Source organism: Triturus cristatus, chromosome 7 (genome assembly GCF_964204655.1).
Source record: "Triturus cristatus chromosome 7, aTriCri1.1, whole genome shotgun sequence".
Taxonomy (NCBI): Eukaryota; Metazoa; Chordata; class Amphibia; order Caudata; family Salamandridae; genus Triturus; species Triturus cristatus.
Window position 1 is genome coordinate 1,228,029,771 of NC_140590.1, and position 18,902 is coordinate 1,228,048,672.

An 18,902-nucleotide genomic window follows, 5' to 3' on the forward strand; every position below is an offset into this window, starting at 1 on the left:
TAGAGTGGGGTCGATTGGAGAAGAATGGAGTGCAATGGATTGCAATAGGGCGGGGTCGATTGGAGTAGAGTAGATTGGAGTGGAGGGGGGTACAATGGAGTGGAATGAGTTAGAAATGGGTGGAGTGGGGTAGATTGGAGTGGGCTATATCTGGGTAGTATGGAGTGGGACATATTGGGGTTGATTGGAGTGAAACTCAGATAGATTGGGAAGAGTGGAGTACAGTGAATTTGGGTAGCTTGTAGTGGGGTAGATTGGGGTAGCGTGGGGTAGATTGGGGAAGAATGGAGTGCAATGGATTGCAATAGGGTGGGGTAGATTGGAGTGGAGTATAGTAGATTGGAGTGGAGAGGGGTACATTGCAGTGGAATGAGATAGAAAAGGGGGAGTGAGGTAGATTGGAGTGGGATAGATTGGGTAGATTATGGTAGGGCAGATTGGAGTGAAGTGGGGTAGATTGGACTGGAGTGGGGTAAATTGAAGTGAGATAGATAGGAGTGGAGCAGTTGGAGTGGGATAGACTGTGGTAGATTGGAGAGAAGTGGGGTAGATTGGAGTTGAGTAGCTTGGAGTGGAGCTGGATAGACTAGTGTGGGGTAGATTGCAGTGGTGTAAATTGTGTCAGGGTGGGGTAGATCAGAATGGATTAGACTGGGGTAGACTGGAGTGGGGTTGATTTCAGAGGTGTAGATTGGATGTGGTAGATTAGAGTGAGATAGTTTGAGATGAAGTGGAATAGGGCTGATTGGAGTAGGGTGGAGTGGGATGGATTGGGGTGGAGTGGGTTAGATTGCACAGGAGTGGGGTAGATTTGAGTGGCATGTGGTAGATTGGAGTGAAGAGGAGTGAAGTGGAGTGGATTGGGGTGGAGTGGGGTAGATTTGGATGGGAGAGTGAGGTAGAGTGGAGCTGGGTAGATTGGTGTGGGGTAGATCTGAATAGATTGGAGTGGGATATATTGGGGTTGATTGGAGTGGAGTGGGATAGATTGGGAAGATTGGAGTACAGTGAATTGGAGTGGGGTAGACTGTAGCAGAGTGGGGCAGATTGGGGTAGAGTAGAGTGGGGTAGATTGGAGAAGAATGGAGTGCAATGGATTGCAATAGGGTGGAGTAGATTGGAGTTGAGTAGAGTAGATTGGAGTGGAGGGGGTACAATGGAGTGGAATGAGATAGAAATGGGTGGAGTGGGGTAGATTGGAGTGGGCTATATCTGGGTAGTGTGGAGTGGGACATATTGGGGTTGATTGGAGTGGAGTGGGATAGATTGGGAAGAGTGGAGTACAGTGAATTTGGGTAGATTGGAGTGGGGTAGACTGTAGTGGAGTGGGGTAGATTGAGGTAGAGTAGAGTGGGGTAGATTGGGGAAGAATGGAGTGCAATGGATTGCAATAGGGCAGGGTAGATTGGAGTGGAGTAGAGTAGATTGGAGTGGAGAGGGGTATATTGCAGTGGAATGAGATAGAAAAGGGGGGAGTGAGGTAGATTGGAGTGGGATAGATTGGGTGGATTATGGTAGGGTAGATTGGAGTGAAGTGGGGTAGATTGGACTGGAGTGGGGTAAATTGAAGTGAGATAGATAGGAGTGGAGCAGTTGGAGTGGGATAGATTGTGGTAGATTGGAGAGAAGTGGGGTAGATTGGAGTTGAGTAGGTTGGAGAGGAGCTGGATAGACTAGTGTGGGGTAGATTGGGTTGGGGAGTGGTAGATTGCAGTGGTGTAAATTGGGTCAGGGTGGGGTAGATCAGAGTGGAGTAGACTGGAGTGGGGTTGATTTCAGAGGTGTAGATTGGATGTGGTAGATTAGAGTGAGGTAGTTTGAGGTGAAGTGGAATAGGGCTGATTGGAGTAGGGTTGAGTGGGATAGATTGGAATGAAGTGGGGTAGATTGGAGGAGTGAGGTTGATTTGAGTGGTGTGGGGTAGATTGGTGTGGGGCAGATTGGAGTGAACTGGAATGGGGTATATTGGAGTACGGTGGGGTATATTGGGATTGATTGGGGTAGATTGAAGTGGAGTTGTTTGGAGTGGACTAGCTTGGGGTAGATTGGAGTGGGGGACTGGGGTAGATAGAATTGGGGTATAGTGGAGTGGAGTCGTTTGTTGTGGAGTGGGGTATATTGGAGTGGAGTGGGGTAAAGTGGAGTGGGGTAGATTAGGGTAGAGTGAAATGGGATATATTGGGATGGAGTGAAGTAGATTGGGGAAGAGTGGAGTGCATTGGATTGGGGTAGAGTGGAGAGGAGTGGAGTAGATTGGAATTGAGTGGGGTAGATTGGAGTGGGGTAGATTGGGGAAGAGCCACTGGATTCAAGCTAGCCTGGCTCATGAGGGGTGTTACCCTGAAACCGGTCCCAGGATGCTTGATTCTGGTTCAGGGAAGACCTGGCTTGGCAGTTCGGGCTGGATTGTTCCCATGGGGCACAGGGTCAAGACTGATTTGCATATAGCTGGATCTGAACTGATGTGGTGAAGTGAGCTAAAGAGCGATGATGGATTCAACCCAGATCTGTAACTGGGGGTGAGTGTCTGAAAAGTTTCTGCGCTACGTCCATTATCTTCTTGTGTTTGCTTTGTTCATCCTAAGTTGGCAGGGTATGCCCAGACGTGGGTCCCTTGCTCACTTTGCCACTGGATTCAAGCTAGCCTGGCTGATGAGGGGTGTTACCCCGAAACCGGTCCCAGGATGCTTGTTTCCAGTTCAGGAAAGACCTGGCTTGGCAGTTTGGGCCGGAGTGTTCCCATGAGGGACAGGGTCAAGACTGATTTGCAGGCAAACAGCGTTTAGTTCACAAGCGGAACAACACATGCCATAACAACGCAGTTGTTACAATGACGCGTTGTTATTTCGCATACCGTTACAATGTAAGTCGGAAAAACAACTTGCGTTAAAGGGGAAGAAGGTGTTGGATTTAAAATCCAACACCTTCCCTCGTGTCCACACAGACTGAAGTTGGAATAGTAAATTATACTATTCCAACATCCAGTGCCCCCTAAAGCAAGTCATTGTTTCGACTTGCGTTGTAACGGTATGCGAAATAACAACGCGGTTGTTGTAATGACCACGTTCATATGGCATGCGGTGTAACCACATGCAAAAAAAAGGTATATATTCCGATTTGCATATAGCTGGGTCTTAACTGAGGTGGCGAAGTGAGCTAAAGAAGGATGATGGATTCAACCGAGATTTGTGACTAGGGGTCGGTCTCCGAAAAGTTTCAGCACTCCGTCCATCATCTCCTTGTGTTTGCTTTGTTTGCCCTAAGTTGGCAGGGTATGCCCAGACGTGGGTCCCTTGCTCATTTTGCCCCTGGATTCAAGCTGACCTGGCTGATGAGGGATGTTACCCCGAAACAGGTCCCAGGATGCTTGTTTCCGGTTCAGGGAAGACCCAGCTTGTTAGTTAGGGCTGGACTGTTGCCACGAGGCACAGGGTCAAGACTGATTTGCCTATAGCTGGGTCTGAACTGAGGTGGCGAAGTGAGCTAAAGAATGATGATGGATTCAACCCAGATCTGTAACTGGGGATGAGTGTCTGAAAAGTTTCAGCACTCCGTCCATCATTTCCTTTTGTTTGCTTTGTAGAGTGGAGTGAGGCATAATGGGGTAGGTTGGAGTGGAGTGGAGTAGAGTAGATTGGAGTGGAGTTGGCTAGATTAGGGTGGAGTGGGGTAGAATTGAGTAGATTGGAGTGGGATAGATCGGGTGGAATATGTAGGTAGATTGGAAGGAATTGGCATAGATTGGAGTGGATTGGAGTAAATTGGAGTGAGATAGATAGGAGTGGAGTAGTTTGGAGTGGGGTAGCTTGCGGTAGATTGGAGTGGAGTGGGGTAGATTGGAGTGGAGTAGGTGGGAGTGTGGTCACATAGGGTGTGTGGGGTAGATTGTGATGCGGTGGGGTGGGGTAGATTGGAGTGGGGCAGATTGGGTTAGGGTGGGGTAGACTTAAGTGGAGTAGACTGGAGTGGAGTAGATTAGGGTAGATTGGAGTGGGGTTGATTGGAGGAGTGGATTGGATGTGGTAGATTGAAGGAGGGTGGTGTGGGTTGGAGTGGCATAGGGTAGATTGAAGTGGGGTTGAGTGAGGTGACATGGGTTAGATAGGGCTGGAGATGGGTAGATTAAAGTGGCATGTGGTATATTGGAGTGAAGTGGAGTAGAGTAGATTGGATAGAGTAGAATGGAGTGTGGTGATTGAGGTAGAGTGAAGTGGGGTAGAGTGGGGTGGAGTTGCATGGATTGGAGTGGTGTCAAGATTGGAGTGGCTTGAGATAGATTGGTTAAGAGAAGAGTGAAGTGGGATAGATTGCAATGGAGTGGGGTAGATAGGAGTGGGGTAGATTGAAGAGGAATGGTTGGAGTGGGGTAGATTGGATTTTGGTAGTGTTGAATAGAGTGGAGTGGGTGGATTTGAGTGGGGTAGTTTGCAGTTAGGTGGGTTGGAGTGTGGTGAAGTGGTGTAGATGGGGTAGAGTGGGATAGATTTGAGTGAGTAGAGTTGAATGTAGTAGAGTACATAGGAGTGGGGTAGATTAGAGTAGGCTAGATTGGGGTGTGGCATATTGAGGATGGGTAGATTAGGGTGGAGTTGGGTGAGGCAGATTTGAAGCAGGGTGGAATGGGGTGGAGTGGGTTAGAATGGAGTGGAGTGGGTCGATTAGAGTGGAGTTTTGTAGACTGAAGTAAAGTGGAGCGGGGTATATTTGAGTGGAGTGTGATAGAGTGGATTGGGGTAGTTTAGGGGGATTGGAGTGTGGTAGATTGGAGTGGAGTGAAGTAGATTGTTGTGGACTGGGGTAGATTAGTGGGGAAGAGGAGTTGGCTAGATTGAAGTAGAATATGGAGTGGAGTGGGGTGAAATGGAATGAAGTGTGGTAAATTAAACTGGGGTAGATTGGAGTAGATTTGGGTAGATGGAAAAAGAGTTGGGTAGATTGGAGTAGGTTTGATTGGGGTACATTGGAGTGGGGTTAATTGGGGTCGATTGGAGTGGGATAGAGTGGAGAGGACAGGGATTGAGTGAGGTTGACTGCAGTAGATTGGAGCACAGTGAAGTAGATTTGAGTGGCGTGCAGTAGATTAAGGTGGAGTGGGGTAGATATTGGAGTGAGTGTGATTTATTGGGCTAGATTGAGTGGAGTGGGGTAGATTGGAGTAGGGTGGAGTTCGGTAAGTGATGGGGCGTGGAGCGGCATAGAGTCAAGTGGCATGTTGTGCTGTGGAGTGAGTGGCGTAGATTGGAGTGGCATGGAGTTGAAAGGTGTGTCGCAGAGTGTCTTAGAGTGGAGGGGCGTAGAGTGACAAGGCATGTCATAAAGTAGAGTGGTGTAGAATGGAGTGGTTTGGCAAAGAGGCAAGGGCATAGAGTGGAGTGAAGAGGCGTGGTGTAAAGTATGCATGGTTTGGTGGTGCACTGTTATTATAGACAACACATTTTTAATTGGAATGACCATTATATTTGGACCAAAATAGACTTTACTGCACACAAACAATAGTGCACGGAAATGTCATCACCTAGTGTATTGATGTGTTTTGATCACATTCAAATATTTGTTCCCACAACGCTTCAGAATTATAAAAACGGTGCTTCATTTGTACTAATTCTAATATATTCTAAAGCATAAGCAAAGTTCATTTTTTTAGTTGTGTGCAAAAAAAAACATCCTACACCCTGTTTTCTTACTTGGGTTCTCAGCAGGGTTGTCACATACATTCTCTCACTTTGAAGTCAGAGAACGAAAAATAAATACCAAGCTCCCTGGAAGAGACAGCCTGACATTTGACCTCTGTCTTTGAATGCACAGCAAATGTGACAAGATGTAATGCCTTGTTTACAGAAAGTGTGTTTGTGGAAGAATATAGTAAACTATTTTGGGCAACAGGAGGGACAAAATCATTGACTGAACAGTCTAAAGAAAAGAAAGCCAGCAAATAGAAAACCATAAAATGTGAGTTACGAACCACAAAGCCAATGGTAAGCAGTGGGCAGAACGCATTCTTAGGTCAGCTTCCTGAATGTCCCAAAAATTACTATGGCTAACCAGACAGATGCGCTGTCTGGTAGGCTTCAAACTAAAAAGGAAGGAAGGAAGCCCATACAAGCTAAAGAATAAAAAGCAAGCAATTGACAAAAAGTCAATCAATGGTAAGCAACTGGGGCTCTAAGCCAACTGTATGCTGACAGTACAACTTTTCACAACCAGTAGGGGAGACTTAAAGAGGCTTTCTGAACCCAGCCCTGTATCAGGGGTGTCATCATCAGAGGCAGTTTTTGTCCACAATGCATGTACTGAGCTCATCTCTTAGGCAGTACAGGATAGTACTGGGAGTTACTGGTGATAGAGCTAATGTACTATGCACTAACCCCACTCTGGTGCCCCTGTGATTATTGTATATATATTGCGCCATGTGGGCCCAAAATGCCTCTTGATGCTTCTGCCAGACAAATCTAGTATGTGAACAAGTCAGGAAAACCCAAAGCGGATAGCAGTCTGAGATTAAACTGGTCATGCTTGGCATCTCATCTGAACTGAATGAGATGTTCATTTTGCTTCAAATGCTCGAACAAATGCTCTTCAAACATGTGCAAACACCGCCCATATGTTATCATTTGTTATCCTCTTTAAATTCTATGGGCCTCATTTATGAAAAGTGACGCATCACTGCATGAAAACAGTGATGTGTCACTTTTCATTGTGCCCTCCTTTCAAATGCTGGATGCATCATATTTACAGTATGACGCATCATGTCGCAAGGAAGTACAGATACGTCAGTATTTCTAACGTATCTGTAGGCGCAAAAATTATGCATTGCTGGAGTGTGTCACGAAAGTAACGCAACTCCATCAATGGTTCATTTCACATGGGCAAGTCCCATTTCAAATGTGCCTGCATCAGTCTTACGCCTGCTGTGAGGCAGGCGTAATATATTGACGCATTTGCGTCCTAGAAGTGACGCAGTGAAATCTCATAGATTTCACTGCGTCACTTCTATGAGGCTTACCTACCTGCATACATTGTACCTGGCGCAGGTATTATGTGGCACAGGGGTTTACAAAGTGACGCATCTACCTAGATGTGCCACTTTGTAAATATGATGCAACATGGCGCATTATTTACCCTTATTTACCCTGCTTGTGCGTCACAAAAAGTGACCCACCTGCGGTGCAAAAGTGATGCAAGGGCTCATAAATAAGCCCCTAAATTGCCAGAATAGCTCCAAAAACGAATACTTTCTGATGGGACAAGAGGTGGCCGGATGTGTGCTGGGATTTTTACGTGCCGCCCATTATCTGCTATGTTCACGTATACGCCTTCCACTTCCGTTCCTAATGTAGGAAAGCGGACATACTCATTTGACCTCCTTCTGTAAAGCATTAAAGCATGTTTATTTTGCTTATACCCTCTAAAAGTGCGGATGTTATTTTCTTTTACTCCTCCGCGGCTCCTTTACTTAGCCGAAAGAAGCCTCTCGGTAATAATCGTGCTGTACCAGTATTAAAGTCACCTGCCACTGCCGGGGGTTTTATTGTGCGTATTTTTTATACTTTTAATAATAATTAGTAGCCGAGGGTTATTTACTCTTGATCTCCCATGTCTTCCCGGCGAAACCCTCCTTAGCTAACCCCCAATGGCTCCTCTAAGCAACTGCCTGACTGGCAAACGTGTGAATTGGCGAAGCAAAATGTTTGCATACATGTTCTGTAGCAACACCTAAGTACCAAAAATAAGATTAATACCCCCAAAACTGCACATTGGTCAAAAGTATGAACGCATGTTTTGGAAATGTGGCGCCTAAAAGACGCTGCTTTGGAGACTGATGTAATTGCTATTGTCATAGTGCTTTACATGCACATGTACTCAGTGCAGAGTAAAGCGCTTTGTGCATGCTGTACTGTACTACACTGCACAGTATATGAATAAACGTATAGATGGTTCTGTTAATGTGGTGAGTGCAGCCTATATACTAGGTGTTCTGAAAAGCACCATCACATGTGACATGCAACACCGTGTGGGTCCTCGGATGTACATGTTGTTTACTTGGAGGAAGCACGTTTTGTGCATTCTTATGAACATTTCATTTTATTTGTATAATCGGTTCCGCACAGCTCATGCTCTCAGTATGCACAGTGCTGTGCAGTGCCACGTGCCATTGACAGCCTTGAGATATAGAACACATTAGGATTTATTTATGAGGCCTTGCAACACTTTTGCACCGCCATTGCATCACTTTTTGTTACACAGCAGCGGCATAAAGAATGCGCCATATTTACAAAGTGACGTATCTAGGTAGATGCGTCACTTTGTAAACCCCTGTGCTACATTATACCTGCGTCAGGTATAATGTATGCAGGGTGGGTATTCCGTCACAACAAAGCCTCATGGAAGTTGTGCATTGAAATCTATCAGATTTCACTGTGCCACTTCTAGGACGTCACTGCGTAAATATCTTACTCCTGCCTCACAGTAGTCATTAGACTGACACAGGCCCTTTCACATGGGGCTTGTCCCATGTGAAATGACACATTGCTGAAAATGCGTTTGTTTTCAGACACGCCCCCAGGAATGCGTCATTACTGCGCCTACAGATACGTCAGAAACACTGATGTATCTGTAACTCCTTGCGACATGGAGTGCCGAGCGCATCCATCATGTCACAAGGAGGGCACAGTGAAAACTGTTGCATTGGTGTTTTTAAGCAGCGATGCAACAGTTTTCATAAATGAGGCCCATCGTATTTTCCAGAAAGTGATGGAACAGTCCGTGCTCTGCATGCTGTGCACTTGAAATCGGACTATACTGTGCATATTACAACACCAACAAACAAAACAGTTTGAACGAGAGAGTCCAAGGGAATAATTTAAAGACCACTAAGGATTATATCCCCAACCAACTATTAGCAAACACAGAAATCCTAGGGTCTACGTACTACCTCCAAGTTACAACTTAAACCAATGCGATAGTAGTCAACCTAATCGGTAAAAAATACTAAACAGAATGTTCCTAAGGGCAGATCCCTTTTAGGACGTAATCCCTCACTCACCAATGGTGACATGCTTCATCATAGGGACTCTCCTCCCAAAGGAAAACCCTAGTTCCTTTGGGGGCTACAACCCCCTCACTGAGAGGGAGGAGCTCAGGGATGTTTTATTTCTAGTTTTGAGGACTAACTAAGTCCACATGTGATGAGCAAAGATGTATGAGCAAGGATGCAGCGCAAATAATGAAAAGTAGTGAATATGTGAAAAGAAGTGATCATTAAAACTGGCTAAGAGGCATCAAAACCAAACTTTAATCAAAAGATGCCTACTGTCAGGGTTAAAATGCAGTGCACCCGCGGTATGGATTTGAAACCGCTATGGTGTAAGTTTAGGTGGTCAACATGTTTCAGCCCTAGAAGACCCAAACTGGATCGGGCTTTCGTCAGGACCTTGCAAAAAAACGCTATTGCCAATGAAGAAGTGTAAAAGAAAAACCGAAAAGGATATGGGGCCAGAGCACTGTCATAGGCCTCTATCAAAACCTGCTGATACCTGTAATGGAAAGAGAATAGCACACATCAGGTATACATAACGTATGTCTCAGCAATGTAAATGCGTGCTAAAAAAGATCTGCATCAACATTAATCCAAAGGAATAAACACCTTACCCGCAAAGGCTGGGTACAGGATCTCACCTCTACCTGGCAACCGCTCAGGAAGGCAGCACCGCTCTACAAAAAATATATATTCAATTTGTAGGGTACAGAAAAGAGTAAGTAAAATCTCAAATATGATCGTATAGTAGTCAGAAAAACTATTTATATCGATCATTTAAAAATAACCAAACAAAAAAGAGGAAATATCTGTCAAGTGTGTGGGAATGAAAGGATGTTCTAACACAGTCCATTTTAGATCTTGAGGACATTGGGGGATTGGCCTGCAGTTGGTGCCTTGCTGAGAAAGGAGAGGAAAAGACTAAGAGAGACTTTGCACTTTGGTTTCAACAATCTCCAAGGGCTTGGAAGAAGAGCTGGCGCCCTGAACTGAGTCCCAGGACCATTGGACTCATCTGCCTTCCAAAACTGAGTTGCCTGGACAATTCTTGCTTGTTTCCCGCTGGATTTGGCCCCAGTACGACTCGTACTCCATCCGCCGCAAAGCCGTGTCTTTGCCGCCCGGCACCGTCTGTCTACGCTGATCCAAAAGCGTTAGTACGCACCGTATACCTCCCGGCCGCATCGCACCTAACCTTCCCCGCCGATTCGAGTCGTACAGCCCTGGCTGCCGAACCCTGTACGCCGGACCCAAGCTTCATTGTCCCGCAGGTACGGTCCGTACGCTGCTAGACGTACTGTACTGTGCCGTGCTCAGAGCCGAGACGCCGCATCGCACCGATCCTCCCCGTACGCTGTACGGCGCCGAGAAGTGTCGCCGCCTATCTGCACCGAAGGTACGGCTCGAACGCCGAATGCCACGGACTCTGCAAGCCAATCCGGGCCATCCGCACGTATCCCTGAAGGTTCCGTACCAACGCCGCGTTCCTGAGAAAATTCATATTGTGCTTCGCCGCCATTTTGTATTGCACTCACTCAGGCAGCACGACGAACGAAGTCTTTTCTGCTTTTCCTGCAATATTGTGTTGAAGTAGCCTTGTGCCTCTGTTTACAAAGCTGGTGTTAGAGACTGACCGAGTACACTAATCCCTGTCTGGTTTTTCTAATCCCTGTCTTCACTATCTGTTGGTTCACACTATTCTCTTCTGACTTTATCTCATCTTCTGTCCTTCGCTGTCCTCCGCTCGTATTCTCTCATTTCACAACTGTCCTCCAAAACACACAAACGTATCTCGCCACCTGCAAACCAGTTACAGACATGTTAATACCTTAACCTGTGGGAGGGATGGCAAATACAGTTGGAGGAGAGGCTTCTTCGAGTTACTCGATACTTTATTTTCAAACCTTTCCTATTGGTTCTGTTCTGTTTTCCAACTTTTCTTATTGTCTCCTTTTATATGTTTTAGGTGTGTTCTTAGTTAATGTATATGTCACCTATGTACTTTAAAAGACTGTGCGCCACGGAGTGAAGGGGCAGTCTCCTGAGAACATACCATGTGTTCTTCTAGGACAACTGTACTAGCTGCAGCTAATAAAATCTGATCTTTTACGCCGACAGAGTGTCCCCGTGTCTCTGTGTAGCTAAGCAGGAGAACCCAGGAGATTAAGGCGTATCCTGCGCCGCCAGGTCCAATTGGTTCTGGTTCTTCAAATGGCGCCCAACAAGGGGCGGCTTCAGTGGTAGTGGTTCTGCCTGAAGGTCATGAGGAACCCCGCAAGAAAATTCTGGACGAATCGCGAGCCACGTCAAGCGACCCCTGTATGTCGAAAGTGGTCCGAATGTCTTTTGCAGCGCGGTTACTCCTTCCTGACGGCTACTGACGACTGCTACCCTGACTGCTGCCCTGCCTTGGCCCTTCCTTTGTTGATGTATGGTAAGGCGAGACGATAGACTGGCCTCTGTTGGTGTAAGAAGACATCCTTAGTTAAGTATTTGGTGGGTCGCTCCCTCAATTTTGGTCCTTTGTTCCTTTGTTCCTTTGTTTCTTTGGTCCTTAGATTCGACTATTGCAATAGCCGAAGCCGAGGGGTAAGTGCATTTGTGCTGCGTAAACTGAGTTTTTCACCCTTGATGTTTGTGAACAGTCAGGTGAAATCACGAGATGCCTGGTCTGACTAAGTTTGGAAAACTTTGTTGCTTTGGTTTTAATAGGGATTCCCGGCTTGAGGACTCTTGTCCGATTCCTTCGGTTGGAACTCCCACATATGAGCTCTATTCAAAACATGGTATTGGCCCCATTGCCTTTAACGAGACATGGACCCGATACACGAAGAAAGATGGTGTTTTAAAATGGCCAGAAAATGGTAGTTTCGATTCTGATGTGCTAGACAATTTGGAAGCAGTTTTATTCAAAAGAAAAGCCCGGCCGGCAATGTTTGACTCTTTCCGCCTTTGGCGTAAGGAAGCCAAACAGAGAGAAATTAAGCAAGCAAAATGAGATAGGAAAGCACAGGGTATGACCATTATACAGGCTGCCCAACAATTCAAAGATGATGAAATTGATAATGCGATGGAAATTTCAGAAAGACAGCATCGTATGGCGATAGATAAATGCTATGCGGTGTTGCCCGTTTCCCCTTCCGATAACAAAAAAGATTTAGAAGATCCCCTAATGTCTCATTTATTGAGATTGCCTCCGCCCTATGCACAAGGTACTAATGCACCCCAGTTGTTACAGCCTGTTCAGCCGCCAGCAGTACCTCCGCCTGCTCCGGCTCTTCGACATTTGCCCCTTCCAGTATTACCGCCTTTTCCAGCTTTGCCTTTAACTTCTTTCACTTTGTTCTCATCTCCTGATTTTCGATCTCCTTTGCCTTCTGCAATTACCGGTTCTCCTTCTGTTAGTTCGCCTAATACCTTGTCCCCCATTCTCATGTCCAATTCTCCATCTATGCCTAAGCGACTTACGGACACTGTCACTGGTATTCTATCTCCTTTCTTTGAAACTTTAAATGTGTCTCCGGCTTTTGCTCGAAGACAATCTCGTAGTCAGTTCCCAGATTCTGAAGAATGAGAAAGGTTGAACTCTCTCGCACGCAAATGGATCAAGAGGGGTCCACAGTACAGTGTGCCCGATATTATGTCTACCTTCTCACAATGGAATGCGCCTACGCAGAGATATGTTTTTAATATTATGTGTGATACTCTCATTAAAGAATGGGAGGATGGAAATTTGAGTTCGGTTCCACAGGGTCTGTTAGATGTTCAGACTGACTTTGATAAAGGACTTGTTGTGGGTCCTAAGGTTGAAAACGCTGTAAGGACACTTATTTCCTTTAGAAACTTATTGTCCTCTCAGAATTTCCTTGATTCCGATCCGTCAGTTAGACTGACACTGAAAAATTATCCCATGAGAGAGGTTCCTCCAGTTTGGAAGGAAGAAGTTATGGCTCAAGGTAATAATCCAGCTATTCCTGCTCATTTTCAACGTATATGGGTGCATGTCCCTTGGAAGAGATCTGAAGTTTTAGCACTTAAACAGACTCTACCAGATCCTCGTAAAAACCCTGTGGGTTATTATAAAGAATTATCACAGACGGTTGATGCTTGCATCATGAATCTAGCTTATATCGACATGTTAATGGGGAATGTAGTTCCACAAGCTTTATGGGCTAAGATTCGGAGAGAAGATCATGCTCAAGCATTAGGTGGTGATTGGGCTGCTATAATTGCCGCAGATGCAGCTCAAGTGGGTGGTGCGAAACCTGATGCTTTGGTCTCGGAACTCCCTGGTAGGATTATTACACTAATGAAAACGATGATGCCTGCCTTGAGAGTTAACTGGAATAAATTAGCGGCATGCAAACAAAAGAAAGATGAAAGTGTCTCCGATTTCTTTACTCGTTTTGAGGAGACATTTATTGATCACAGTGGTCAAGATATGGCTACAGAGGGTGGACAGCGGTTATTCGTGGACAAATTTGTATTTAATTTGCTTCCCGAGTTGTCACACAAATTGAAAGATTCTGAGAGTTCATGGGCTGTTTCTTCTTCTGCCCAGATATTGGCTACTGCACAATATTATGAAAACAGAGATAAAGAAGAAAAAGAAAAACAAGAGAAAAAAACTAAAGAATTAAAAACGAAGGTTCTCTTGCAACAAGCTTATCCTCCTCGCTATGTTCAGCCTCAGTTTCAACAGCCTCCACAGTTTCAGAGGTTGTATCAAAAACCTGAGCCATATATTCCGCGACCTTTGTTAGGTCCTAATCAATGTGCCTATTGTAGAGAGGAAGGTCATTTTAAGAATAGTTGTCTGGTTTTATTGCAGCGCAGTGGAGCATTATCTGCTCCACGAGGTCGTGCTGGCCTCCAGTCAGCAAATAGAGGTAGAGGTCGAGGTGTGTTGACTCAAGAACAGTGTGTCCTTCCTCCTCCTAATTCCGTGAATTACTTTGATCATCAAAACGCTCGGTCTACACAATATTACAACGAAGACCATTATATTGAAGGCGAGAATGAAAGTCTTCATGCTAACTAGGACAGCCATGGACAAAGTCAGGGAGTTGTGTCGATTCCAGTAGATTAGAATGGACCTTATGTTAATGTCACTACAATGGGTGTTTCAGAGCCATTTCTCCTAGATACTGGGGCGATGAGAAGTTCTATCACTCATTCCATACTCCCTGGGGCACCTTTGTCTGGCTTAACGAATGTTTCCGTAGGATTTTCTGGTGCCCCTGTTCGTAATCCGGTTTCTTGCCCTTTGCCTATTTCGATTGGCCCTTATGATTTGGAAGCTCCGCTTCTTTTGACGAATGGTTGAGGTGTGAATCTATTAGGCTTGGATTTATTGAAAAGCTTGCATACCACAATATCTTGTTCTCCTTCTGGTGTATATCTCACTTTAGGACAGAAACTGATTTCTCCAATGTATTTGTCCAAAGATTAATTTCCACCTGAAATGCTTTCTCTTCCGGCAACGCTTTGGGCTACGGGTCAAAATGATGTTGGTTGTCTTGAAATTCCACCTTATGTTGTTACTCTCAAACCTAATGTTGAATTGCCACGTATTCCGCAGTATAGAATTTCTACTGAAGGTGAAAGAGCGCTTTTGGAAATCATTCATGATTTGATTCAGAAGGGTGTGGTTGAGGAAACGAGAGGAAACATATGCAATAGTCCTATTCTTCCTGTTCTTAAACGCACTGATCCTTCTCAGCCACCTGTATATCGTTTCGTAATTGATCTCCGGGAGGTAAACAAATTTGTTGTACCACAGTTTCCTGTTGTCCCAGATATCACTGCACTGTTGACAATGATACCTTCCACAGCGACTTGGTTTTCTGTTATCGATCTAAAGAATGCCTTCTTTAGTATTCCCATTGAAGAAGAGAGTAGGGATATTTTTGGCTTCTCTCTTGGAGGCCAAAGCTTCCGGTTCAAGCGCGCACCTCAGGGCTATTGTGAAAGTCCCTCTATTTACAGCCAAGCTTTAAAATGTCATCTTTATACTTTTCATTTGCCGTCTGGTGCTGCTCTTATACAATACATGGATGACTTGTTAATCGCTGCTGATTCAGAGGATATTTGCAAAAATGTGACTGTTGCATTGTTACGTCATTTGTTTGATCTGAATCACAAGGTTTTACCTTCTAAACTACAATATGTTTGTCGAGAGGTTACCTATTTGGGCCATCTCCTATCAAAGGAGGGAAGACGATTAACCCCAGAACGAATTCAGGCGATTGCGCAAATATCTGTGCCATCCACACAAAGAGAGGTACGTGCTTTTCTGGGTATTACTTCTTATTGTAGGCAGTGGATTCCGAACTTTTCTTTGGTGGCCAAACCTTTGTTGACACTCACTTTGAAAGATACACCTCACCCCCTTCCGTGGACTGACGAATGTCAGAAGAGTTTTTCTGACTTACGTGCTGCTCTGTGTTCCGCTCCTGTACTAGGTACTCCTGATTACAATAAGCCTTTTACGCTCTATGTCCATGAAAAAGAAGGTTGTGCATTGTCAGTTTTAACACAGCAATTTGGAGACAAACAGCGGCTGTATGCATATTTCTCGGCTACGTTAGATCCCGTAGCTAAAGCATTGCCTAGTTGTCTCAAAGCGACAGCAGCAGCAGCAATTTCTATTCGACAGTCTGCTGGAGTAGTGCTAGATAACACACTTATTGTTATGGTGCCACATGCAGTGGATACCTTACTAAACCGAACGAAAACGCAGCATCTTACGAGTGCTCGTTTGTCTGGATATGAACTGACACTTTTGGCTAGTCACGTACACATCAAACGATGTAATACCCTAAATCCAGCTACTTTGTTGCCTCTTCCAGTAGACAAAGATGACCAAGAACAACACGATTGTTTCCTCCGTACTGAGGAAGAGACAAAAGGAAGAATTGACTTGAAAGATACGCCGCTAGAAAATCCGGATGGAATTCTATGGGTGGATGGTTCTTGTTTCAGGCTTCCTAATGGAGATACAGTTTCAGCCTATGCTGTTACTACTTTACATACAGTTGTGGAAACAGCACGCATTAGACACAATTCAGCTCAAGCAGCAGAACTGATAGCTTTGACGAGAGCCTGTGTGTTGTCCAAAGGAAAAAGGGTGAACGTGTACACCGATAGCCAATATGCTTTTGGTGTAGCGTTCAATTTTGGGCGTTTATGGAAGGAAAGGGGATTCCTTACTTCACATGGCACTAAAATACAACATGGACAGTTGGTGACTGATCTTCTTGAGTCACTTTCTTTACCTGCTCAGATAGCAATTGTAAAGTGTAGTGCGCTCAAGAAGATTATTGATGATGTTGGTCGAGGAAATGCATTTGCAGATGAAGTAGCGAAAAAGACAGCAAGAGATACTACAAATCGAATGTATGTTGCGGGTCCTGCGAATTGGGTTAGAGAAAGAGGAATGTATGAGGATACAGTAGAAAGCGTAAGGTCAATTCAGAAAGAGGCTACAGAGAAAGAACAGGAATGTTGGATGAGATGGGATGTTGGGTAGAATTGTCTGAGCACCAACGTTGGCTGTTACCAGATGCCTATGTACTGCCAGTAGTTACTATGGCGCATGGTCCAGCCCACTTAAGTGTGAAAAGGTATATACAAGCTTCTGGCTCCAGTATGGCAAAATGAAGGAATCCCAAAGTGTGCAGACAATGTAGTGAAACATTGTATTATTTGTTTAATGTATAATCCGGGAAAGGGAACCCTAACTCCAGCAGGTCACTTTGCTCCTCCGACATATCCATTTGAGGTGTTGCAGATCGATTACATTCATATGGAACAATGCAACAACCTCAAATATGTTCTGGTGGTAGTATGCGCCTTTTCTAGGTGGATAGAAGCATACCCTCTAAAAGACAATACAGCCTTATCCACAGCCAAAGTTCTACTAAAATAATTTTCCCCCAGGTTTGGTTTGCCGCGCATAGTCTGGAGTGACAATGGGAGCGAATTTGTGGGCCAAGTCATGCAAAAAGTTTGTGCGGGTCTTGGTATCAAGCAAAAGTTCCATGCGGCAAACCATCCACAGTCAGCGGGTTTAGTGGAATGTTACAACGGAACTTTGAAACTCAAACTAGCGAAAGTGCAGGCTAGTACAGGACTTAGTTGGCCCGATGCTTTACCATTAGCTCTTCTGTCCACCAGAACAGCAGTACACTCTCGTTTGGGACTTAACCCTTACGAAGTGGTTTTTGGGCGCCCAGCTAATATATGGGGAGTCCCTTGCCCTAAGAAATACTCAGACTTGCCATATCCAATGTTGATTGATTACTTGCATGAACTTACAATTAAATTGCGTGTTCTCCATCAACAGGTTCAGAGTGCTTTGCCGGAGGCTTCCACAGACCCAGGTCATTCCATTCAGCCAGGTGACTGGGTTTGTGTGAAGAATTTCCAAAGAACGAAGAACTTAGAGCCCAGGTGGAGGGAGCCCCGAATGGTTTTGCTTGCGACGAGAACAGCAGTAAAAGTCGAAGGAAAGAAGAACTGGATTCACGGCGTGCACTGCAAGAAGGTTCCTTTGCCTTTGCCCTTCGATCAGTGGATCCGTAGGGGTATTGGTGACTCTGAGAGTGAGAAGGTTCCACGATTCGTACCTTTTAGCGATGCACGCCTGAATGGAACATTGTCTGAGAAAGAGGACGACGACATTCTTCAGGAAGCAATACCACCACATCGTCGCTTGAATACGACAAATCCGCGAACATTGTTCCAAGACCAAACTGCACCTGATAAAGAACACTATAACCTAAGACCTAGACTAAAGAACACTTAAGATTTTCTCTCTCCTGTGTAGTATTCTATCCCGGTTGCAGGGACACGGTAGGAGTCTTGGTTGCGACCTGAGTAGTGGCAATAGGCCTGCAGGACTTGCAGTGTCATAGGACAGCAGACAATCGTGACTAAGTGATTGAGGAAGATTGCCGTGAGCATCCATTAAAAAGATGGAAACTACATTAGGCAAAAGAGAGAGAAAGGATAAAATGAAAGAAGAACCCTGTAGATTAATGTACAATCGTTTTAGTATAGCTTTATGTATTATTATATTATTGTGTATTCTTTTGGCATGTATAAATTGGGTTGTTATTGCTCTGCAGCGAAAAGTTGTCTCTCCTTCTACCTCCTCGTCTTCTACTGTCTCTCCACACCTATTTCATACACTTCCTCAACACGAACTCATGAAAAGAACTGAATATTACAATAACTCATTTGTCCAGTTATTACATCAACACCAATTAGTGATCAATACAACTGACTGTTGGGTGTGTGGACTTATGCCACATACCACAGAAAAAGGAATGCCGTATTTAGTTCTTCCGTTCTCTTATGAGGGTTCTGCTTGGGCTTATTTTGTTATCTTCTCCAACGCCTCTCAAAGCAAATTCAGACGACCCATTAGTTCACATATTGGTGGTCCAGATTTTAGTCACAGCTTATTATTGATAAAGGGAATGGTAGCTATGGCTAAAATCATGGAAAATAGTAAGATTTCTGTTGACAAAAGAAAAGCGTACACTAACTGGAATGTCACCCATTATGTCACTAGCCTTAGTGATAAAGTTAGACAAGGAAAATCTCCACCGATTTGGGCTATTCCTAATCAAGGAAATTTCTGTCTGCAAATAAATGGTCAGTCTACCGACATCGTACAAAGAAATAACTGTTCCCATACATATGTCTACTCCTCTCAGAACTCGCCGCCTCAAATACCATCTCAAGGCACGTATTTTATCTGCCACGATAGGGCATACACGTGGTTGCCAACTGGTTTTTCTGGTACCTGTTATATAGCCTTCCTTCTTCCCCCTACATACACCGCTTCTGCAAATTATCA